Genomic DNA, 10,555 nt, shown 5'->3' with positions numbered 1-10,555 from the left:
TAGCCCACATAAGCCTTTTTGATGCTTTCATAGTTTACTTGGTAAACAAAGCCAATAGACATTTGTTCTCATTAGGGACTATTAGCAAATAGAATATATCATACACTTCCTTAATCTTTACACAGCTGTCCCTTTCCCAGGCATATTTTTAATTATGTGTCAGTCAGTGTTGATCAGAGAAGCAGGACCACTATGAATGATATTTGAGGATGGGACCTTTGCAAATATAGGAGCTGATGGAGAAGTCAATCCAAGACAATGGATTGTGCATCTTCTTTGAAGCCTCATTCCAAGATATCAGCCAGGCCAACGTCTGGAAAGGAGGATGTGAGGTGGGAGAGACCAACAACAAATCAACCCGCAAGGATGAACAAGAATGCACCATGATGAGTAACACACTTGATATTATCCGGAATGCCTGATATGTGATGTGCACAGTAAAGCATTGGTCTTCTGCCAGTGGTTGACAATATCAGTCATGACACTTTTTCCCACTGATCTTGGACTATACTTCAGAATCCTTCTAAACACAGATATCTAGGCAGTCACTTCCAATTCCATGAAATTGGTCTAAGAGAATAATTCAATTTGCCATTCCTAGTATCTCAACACAACACCCAAGAAGGGAGTGCACTTTATAGGACACCCTTACTCTCTTGCTCTCAATTCTCAAAAAATTTTTGTGATTCAAGGAGACTCTGGAGATAATGAATTATAATTTAAGATAGCACTTTTGGAAAGTGAAAAAATGAATCTCAAGTTTCACCAAACCATCCTATGAATACCTGTTGGATAATTTCCTAAGGGAAAGTATCTTTTATTATTAACAACAGGCAGTAATAACACCCACTCTCTTGAGGATTATCTACAATTATTTTTATTGGTTCTAAACATATACATCAAGTCTATGAATATTTGTACAAAGATTATCCTCTAGATCTTGAACAAGAGATGAAAATCAAAAGTGGCTGTACCTACAGAAGAATATCCTAGAAGGGCTATGGAGAGAGCTGTCATGTAGCCTCCAGGGATAATCTTCAATGGGTACTGAATTCATAAATTACATGGGAGCATGGGCTGTATTTTCTTTCTGCTTGTATTCACTTCAGCTTAAATCTGCCTTTCTCTACCTTCACTCCGTTGATCTGAATTCTGTTTACTTGAGTTAAGTTGAGTGAAAACAATTCCGCTCCTTTATAGCAACCTTTCAAACAGCTCTTCTTTCCCCCCTCAGATCCCTGCATCTCAGATCTAGTTTCTTTAAGAACTCCTCTTTACTACATAACATTATCTTTCATACATCCATATACTGATTGCTCTCCATAGAAACATTCTGGCATATCCACATTTCCTTCAGAGTTGTGAATGCCATACTGTTTCTGAACCAGAATTGAGTCAGAACATCACCTCTCTTGTTCTGGAAATCCTATGTCTATGGTAACCTTAGAATTAAAAAATAATTGCATATTTTTTTCATATCTATATCATACTATTACCTCATATTGATCTTGTGGAAAATTAAACTCCTTAAGGTTTCCCACACAGAGCTCTTTAAGCTATAGTTCTATTCCTGTAGCTGCATAGCTAGAATGTCAATCTCAGGAGTAGATAATTATATTTGCCATTTTTAATAGTTTACTGGTCTTAGAATAGAAATGACCTAAGTCCTTTTTAATAAGTTTCCAATTACTTCAAGTGATCACTACCACCTTTTCTGAGTGCACACAAGTCAATCTTAAACAACATCGTTTGGGATTTAATCTGGTCTAATGGCCAGTTTATTGTTATATCTAGTACCATGTGTTCATATTATTAAGACACCATAAACTCTCTAAGGACAGAGATTTGTTATCTGCATTGTTTACAGATATAGCTCTAGTACCTAGATTGATGCCTGGCACTCAGTAAATCCTCTGAATTTGTTAGGCCTAAATTATTTTAACTTATTAATAGCCCTAAGAAGTAAGTACTATTTACATTCCCTTTCACATATAAGAAAGTGAGGCACCTACTTTCACATTTCAGAATGGATATTGACTGGTTACTGGAAGACAATTATTATGTACATGTGGAAAACAAGATACTATATCCCAGAAAAGGAATAACCAAATTTCCGAACACTGATTTTCTTTATTTGCAAAGTATAGCATTTATTCATTCAGCCAATAAGTTTTGAGCACTTTTGCATGCCAAACACTGTGTTGGTGCTAGGAAGTGAGAGATGAGAGATAATCTGTGACCTCAAACAACTGTCAATCATGTTCAAAATCACAGAAAATCTAAGATAAGCAGAAACAATGTAGAGAGAAGAACCACTTGTGTGCCCAGACGGTTTCTGAGTAAACATAATGAACAACTTGCAGTCAGCAATTTTAAAAGAGAAAAGTTAACAAGGGCCCAAATGATGCTCGCAAGAGCAGAATCAGATTAGAAAATGAAATGTGATCAGGATTCATCCTCTAGGATGAACTAGAGGAAACGTGAGTGGATGGACGCCATTATGGAAGCCAAGACAGGTTCATGAGAAAGACCCCACATTGACAAGAAAACCACTGATGATTTTTTTATCTCATAAGTAAAGGTTTGGCTGACCATATATGAACAAAATGAAGGCTATTCCTCACTCACAATACTGGAATTAATTAATAGAATGCAAGCAGGGCTTTCAAGTGGTCTAACTCCCATATCTATTATCCATCCCTGATCTCAGAAGTTTGTTGTTGTTTTTGTTGTTTGTCATACCACTTCCCATATTATAAAGACCTGCTGTGGATTGTTTTATATCCAGACTAATAGATTTTCTTTTGTCACTTATTCCAAAATGCATACAAACAAGCTATCATTGAAAAGAATGGGTATGATACATGCTACAACACATGCAAACCTTAAAAATATTATAAGTGAAAAAAGCCAAATGCAAAAGACTATATATTGTTTGATACCATTTATATAAAATATCAAGAAAGGTGTATTTACAGAGACAGAAAGCCAATTATAATTGCCTGGGGCTAGAGTTAGGAGCAGGGACTGTCTGAGAATCTCTTGTGGTAACTAAAGTGTTTGAAAACTAAACGCAATAAGTGATCCTAGACTAGATCCTATATTGGAGGAAAAGAAAAATGCTATAAAGGATGGTGCTGGTTTGAAGGATTATATATCCTAGAAAAGCCATGTTTTAATCCTGATCCAATCTTGTGGGAGCAACCTTTTCTTTTATTCCCTAATCAACACTGTATGTTGGAAATTTGATTAGATTATCGCCACAAAAATGTGACTCACCCAATTAACCTTTCATTAGAGGGAGATGTGACTCCACACATTCTACGTGGGGCTTGATTAATTCACTAGCATCCTTTAAAAGAGAAAGCATTTTGGAGAGCATGACAGAGCCACAAGAGAGCCAGAAGAACCAGCAGAGCTCACAAAGCCAGAGACCTCTGGAAATGAAGAAGGAAAATACCCCTGGGGTAGCTTCATGAAATAAGAAGCCTGGCGAGAAAGCTAGCAGAGTCACCATGTTCACCATTTGCCTTTCCAGTTGAGAAAGAAACCCTGAATGCCATCGGCCTCTCTTGAATGCAGGTAACCTCTTGTTGATATCTTAATTTGGACATTTTTATAGACTCTCTTTAATTGAGACATTTTCTTGGCCTAGAACTGTAAACTCACAACTTAATAAATTCCCCCTTTAAAAACCATTCTATTTCTGGTATATTGCATTCTGGCAGCTAGCAAACTAGAGCAAGGACGTTACTGGGTCAACTGACAAAAGTGGAATATGGACAGTAGATTAGATAAAAATATTTTATCAATGTGAACTTTATCAAGGTTGGTAAAAGTACTATAATCATATAAGAGACTATCCTTACTTATAGGGTATATATACACACCAAAGGGTTTAGGAGTAAAGAATCATGATGTATATGCAACTTACTTCCAATTAGTTACAGAAAAAAATATGCATGCACACATATGTACATATGCACACATACACACACAGAGTACATGTATAAGTATATGAATGGGGCAAAATGTTTAGCAGTAAGTGAATCTGGGCAAAGTGTATATAGTTATTGTAGGTACTACACTGCAATTTCTCTATAAATTTGAAATTTGTGCTTGTTTGAAATTATGTACATACCCTAGAAAAGCCATGTTTTAATCCTAATCCCATTTTGTAAAGGCAGCTGTTTCTTCTAATCTCTATTCAGTATTGCATGTTTGAAACTGTTATCAGATCATCTCCCTGGAGATGTGATTTAATCAAGAGTGGTTGTTAAACTAGATTAGGTGATGACACGTCTCCACCCATTTGGGTGGGGCTTGATTAGTTTCTGAAGTCCTATAAAAAAGGAAACATTTTGGAGAATGAGAGATTCTGAGAGAGCAGAACAACACAACCACGAGAAGCAGAGTCCACCAGCCAGAGACCTTTGGAGATGAAGAAAGAAATTGCCTCCCAGGGAGCTTCACAAAACGGGAAGCCAGGAGAAGAAGGTAGCAGATGACACCATGTTCACCATGGACCTTGCAGATGACAGAGGAACCCTGACAGTTTTCACCATGTGCCTTTCCAGATGAGAGAGAAACTCTGATTGTGTTTGTGCCTTCTCACTTGAGAAAGAAACCCTGAACTTCATCGACCTTCTTGAACCACGGTATCTTTCCCTGGATGCCTTAAATTGGACATTTCTATAGACTTATTTTAACTGGGACATTTTCTCAGCCTTAGAACTATAAACTAGCAACTTATTAAATTCCTCTTTTTAAAAGCCAGTCCATTTCTGGTATATTTATTTCCAAATAAAAAGTGAATTCCTACTGAGAATTATGCACCAAGTACTGTGTAAGGCACAAATAACAGAGAGAGACAAACAAGATTTCCTAAGCCTCTGCTTCCAAGAGCTGACCCACGTTAATTAGCTGCCACCTCCTCAGTAGGAGCTCAGTGAAGACAATAAATGTTGAATTAAAATAAGGAGCAAGGGAACAACAAAACATGCAGAGTTGTTACAGTAGCTTGGCTCCCCTGTAGCTATCTCCAATTCAGAATATAATTTATTTCTAATAACAAGTGAACAAAATCAAGAAAGAATTCACTGCATAGTTTATTGTACTCAGATCAACAAAATGATTTTTCTGTGGGCAGTCTGCCAAGACATGGACATTACTTTGTTATAAGTGTTATAATGAGATTAACATCATGCTGTCTTCATAATAAACATCTTCTAGCTTTGAACAATAACAGAATGGGTCCTGTCCCTTTTAGGATAAAGCTCTGTAGCTCATATGGTCTATAATGCTTGTTTCAAAAGTCTCATACACCTGTATTTTCAGACATTTGACTTCTGTCCTCATATACTTCTAGATTGGCCTCCCTGATTTGACTGGCCCTAGTAAGAGTAAGCTTGTATTATCAAAGATTAGGCTACATTTCAATCCAAAGAACTTTGGGGAGGTCCTTCACCGTATGATGAAAATAAGCCCTGAAATATCTTGTCTTTATAGCTCATTTAAATAACCCAAGTACACAGAGCCCAAATGGGAATAAGGGCTTGTAATATGTATAGTTTAGTGTAATACCCAGATATATCCCAGAATATGTTGGGCAGATAATTTAAAAAGCATTGGCAAAGTCCCTTGGGGGACAGGAGAAAAATATAGAACTATTAAGCTTTATCATGGGAGAAACCCCTGATACTGTCTCAAACATTTGGGACTCCCAAGTCACTAGGTCAAGCCCTTGATCTTGAGGCTTGCTCTGATGAAGCTTAATTCTGTAGCTGAGAATCTAAACCTACCTGTAGTTATGCCTAGAAATTACTTCTGAAAGACCTCTTCTGTTGCTCAGATGTGGCCTCTCTCTCTAAGTTCAACTCTGCAAGTAAAATCATTACCCTCCTCCCTACATGGGGACATGACATCAGGGATGAAAGTCTGTCCCTGGCAATGTGGAATATGACTTCCCAGGATGAGCCTAGCCCTGGCATCATGGAATTGACAACATTATCCTGACCAAACGTGGGAAAAGAAATGTAACAAAACAAGGCATCCATGGCTTTAGTGGCTCATATAGAGTCAAGAGGCTGTTCTGGTTACTCTTACACAAACTCCAGCTAGATATTGCTAATTACATGGTTTGCCCAACTCTAACCTTTCCTATTAACCTTAAAGAATACCTAGGACTCTATTTGATTCTGCAAAGCTTCATGCACTAAGATTACTTTCCAGAAAGCTACAGCCTCCAGGAGGGTTCCAAGACCGGGTAAGTCCTGAAACTCAGACCAGCTTCTCCAAGAACATCAACTAGTTCCATCTCCCTATCCCAATACTATCGATACCCCTTAAAAACCCCTAATGATTGGGAGAAAGATCAAAGGAGAAGGAGGAGTTATACAAGAATATAGAATTTAACTAATGAGTAAGACTACTGAATCATTATATTGATATTTCTTTTCGACTCCAGTATCTTCGAGCAGCTAGGGGGGAAAACCTAAAATTGTAGAACTGTAACCTATACCAGACACTGAAATCTGTTCTAGAACTACTTTTTACAATGTACTTTGAAATTGATTGTCTTTTGTATATAGGTTACATTTCAAAATAAAAAATGTTTTAAAAAAGGTACCGAATGGAGAAACAGTGGGACGCATGGGATTATTAGGTTCCTTTGGATTCAAAACATTTAGCTTTTAAAATCTGAACTTCACTTCAGAGACTGCAGCTGGGCTTTTAAGATTCTGGAGCAATAGCAGAAGGGGATGATGGTTAGAACTCAGAGGTCTGTGGAAGCCACCATAGTTGGGATGACATATTACAGATTGATGCTTATTGTAATGCATACATAATAAATGCGCATGTGTTTAGTAGTAATGTGTTTCTTTTTTAATGCAGTATAGTTGGGATTGGTTCAACAAACCCAGAAAGAAGAAAACTCAACCTTAATAGTTTGGATCTGTTGCTGTCTGATAGGATAACTACTAACTCAGTGCTTCTCACCAGAGGTGGTTTTGCCTCTCTGGAAACATTTGGTAATGCTTAGAGACATTTTTGTTATCGTAACTGGGAGAGTGATACTTGTGTTTAAGTGATTAGAGGCCAGGGATGATGCTAAACATCCTATAATACACAAAACAGTCCCCCCAACAAATAATTATCCAGCAGCCCCAAATTTCAATGATGCCAAGGTTGAAAACACACTAACCACGTGTGTCCTTTGACAATTTGAAATTTGACTAGTCCAAATTGAAAGGTGCCATAAGTATAAAACATACATTTGTTTTCAAAAAATTAGTATGAAAAAGAATGTAAAATACTCATTAATAATTTTTATATTGATTATAGTCATATTTTAACCTATTGATTTAAAATATGTTATTAATATTATCATCTGTTTTTTACTTTTTTAATATGGCTAATTAAAATGTTAAACTGCATGTGTGGTTCACATTGTATTTCTATTGGACAGTACTGCCCTGGAGAATAGGGAAGAGACAAATTCCGTCATCACAATCTCATCCTTTGCCAGCCAGGGCAGACTTAGAGAGGACAGTGATGTTCATACTCTTCAAGAGAGCACATTAGAATGGATATAACTGGAGATCTCAACAGCAGCCAAGCTTTGGAGGTGAAGGCCAGATGACATAATGAGCAACTGAGATAGTGCTTGGTTGACAGATAACACAAAACCAAAATGCCTCCATAATTCTCCCCTCTCTAAAACCTTGGCTATATATATATATATATATATATATATATATATATATTGCATATGTATATCTATATATTGCATATGTATGTATATATATATATATGCCCCTGAGAACCAAGACTTATCCTTTAGACAAATACCGGGATATGGGGAAACCTAATAAGCTGAGATTTACTTTCTTCTACTATGTGGAGAAAATAACTTTCCATAGAAATTAAGTGCACTAACCTTAAAATAAAGTAAATGATTCCACTTGCACGTGTGCATTTGTGGGCTGATGTGCATAGCTACACTATCAGTTGAAAGCATTTTTTAAATTTCTTTTTAAAAATATTTTCTGTTCAACTCCCCCCCCTTTTTTTTAATGCATCACATTTTTAAATTTATCCACCTTCCTGCTCTCTTATAACACATTATAAACCGAATTAGTTTCTTTTTGGCGCAGGGATGGGATAGGAACCATCATTTACAAAGTGGTGGCAGTCCTATGCCTGTTTTTACACTTTTGGGGCCCCTCTCAATCTCTGGCTCTCACTTCTGTTGATCCCTTAACAGTCTGTTCTTATCCCTGTAAAATGGAGACTCAAAGGGCCAACTTCATTTTTCTGAGGTTTAATAGAATGCCTAGCACTGAACCAGGTTCTTAAGACCGATCAAATGCTAACAGCTCCTCCCTGCCCTTCAAGGCTGCTTTTCTTCATATGTCAGAGTCTGAAGAACCAGTGAACTTGCAAACCAAGCACCTGAGTATAAAGTCCATAAGACCAGGTGAAGACCTAGACAGTGAAGTACATTGGCTTTAGACCACTGCTGCTAACTTCCAGCCTAAGGACTGACTAAGTAAGCGGTTCCAAGACCCCTGAGCTCATGGTTCCCTGTTGTGTGTCTCCTTTGCACCTCTATTGTGACCAGGGTTTGAGGGTTTCTTAATGTCCCTTCCCGCATTTTCAAACAGAAGGATGCAGCAGAAGTCAAAGTCTGGTGATCAGCCCCAGGGAGTCAATGGAGGGTATGCAGACAAAGCAGTTTCAAAGATGGTGCCATTTGTTCTTGGAAGGAGAGGTACGGCCTGGGCAGGGATGCCAGCTGGAAGGAAAAGGGCAAAGGTCAGTCTCTCTGTAGCAGACATGATCAGGTTTGAAGGTGCCATCACAGACATGCCCAAGTACTGGGCCTGTTTCTCAGTCATCTTGGTCAGCTTCACATTTAGCTTGCCCAGATGGGCTACAGCCACCACCTCATCCGGCGTCTTGGCCAAGAAGTGGACCCTGATGTGGTACTTGTCTGGGTGAGTCCACAACTCAATCTGTGCCAGCACCTGGTTGGTGAAGGAGTTGCTCATCATGAGCCTAGGGTGGCCCATGGCGCAGCCCAAGTTGACCAGCCTGCCCTTAGCCTGCAGGATGATGCCACAACCATCCTTCAACCAGCCGCAAGGAATCCACCTGGAGCTTGATATTCACTTTCTCCACAGTGTTCTTCTTGAGCCACTTGACACCATCAATCTCCATGTCAAAGTGCCCAGTGTTACACACGATGGCATCATCCCTCATCTGTTCAGAGTGCTGGCCAAGGATGACGTCAATACTGACTGTGGTGGTGACAAAGACATTACCCTCCCTACAGGCCTCATCCATGGTGGGCACCTCATAGCCCTCCATGGCGGCCTGCAGAGCATTGATGGAACCGATCTCAGTGACGATGAAATGGGCCCCCAAACCCCCAAGGGCCTGGGCACAGCCTGCCACCTCTGCCACACTACCTGCAATCATCACGTCTGTGGCACACCTGATGCCATCTATGAGGGATTCCTGGCAGCCATAGAGGTTGTCAGACTTGCTGTTGGTGATGGAGTCACTGACGCTGATGGCAGGTACCTTCAGGATCCCATTGTCCATCATCTCGTATGGACCCCAGGTGTGCCTCAGATGCCTGACAGGAGCTGCAGCTATGTGGTGTGGATGAACTCAGTGAGGTCACCGCCATCATCCAGAATCATGTTCAGGGGCCCATCCTAGAAGCACAGTGTCTGCTCGATACCCCACAGGTACTCCTCATCAGTTTCACCCTTCCAGGAATACACTGGAATGCCGGCCTTGGCAATGGCTGTTGTCACATGGTCTTGGGTGGAGAAGATGTTACAGCTGGACCACTGTACCTCAGCACCCAGGGAGATGAGGGTCTCAGTAAGCTCAGCTGTCTCCACAGTCATGTGCAGGCAGCCTGCAATGCGGGCAGCCTTCAGTGGCTTGGAGGCCGAGTGTGTCTCCCACATGTGCATCAGGCCCAGCACCGCGTTCTCTGTGGTGTCCAGGGTCTTGCATCCCCAGTAGGCCAGGCTGATGTCGGCGACTTGTAGGGCAGTTTGTTTGACATGCTGAAGGCACTTCTGCACGGCGGAGTGATAGTTACAGAGGGAGGGGCTCGAGTCTCTGACTGAGGCAGGAATGGGACGGGTGGTGTTGGGCAGGCCTTCCTTCTTTGTGCCTCAAAGACAACTAAGTTTTCAATTAAGTTGTATAAACCAGTTAAAGCTTTCTTACCAAACTGTGGCTTTTATCTTAATCTTTAAACAGAATTGACTTAAATATTTCTGTTCAGAAGTTGTCAGTTTTGCTTATTTTATAACAGCTAAATTGACATATGATTCACATACCATAATATACACCTTTTTAAATTCAGTGATTTTTAGTATATTTAGTATATTCACAGAGGGTAACCAGACTACTGTCTAATATTAGAGCATTTTGATCACTCCAAAAAGAAACCCTGTACCCATTGTCAGTTACTTTCCATTCTCCTCTTTTCCCAGCCCTTGGAAAACATCAATTTCCTTTCTGTCTC

General features: G+C 39.7%; 1 pseudogene; it reads right to left on the bottom strand.

Moving 5' to 3' along the window:
* Positions 1-8,739: 8,739 nt before the first annotated feature.
* LOC143657809 (adenosylhomocysteinase pseudogene) lies at positions 8,740-10,087 on the bottom strand (annotated as a pseudogene).
* Positions 10,088-10,555: the final 468 nt, after the last annotated feature.

Source organism: Tamandua tetradactyla, chromosome 15 (assembly GCF_023851605.1).
Source record: "Tamandua tetradactyla isolate mTamTet1 chromosome 15, mTamTet1.pri, whole genome shotgun sequence".
NCBI classification, from domain to species: domain Eukaryota; kingdom Metazoa; phylum Chordata; class Mammalia; order Pilosa; family Myrmecophagidae; genus Tamandua; species Tamandua tetradactyla.
This window is presented reverse-complemented; position numbering and strand designations above follow the sequence as displayed.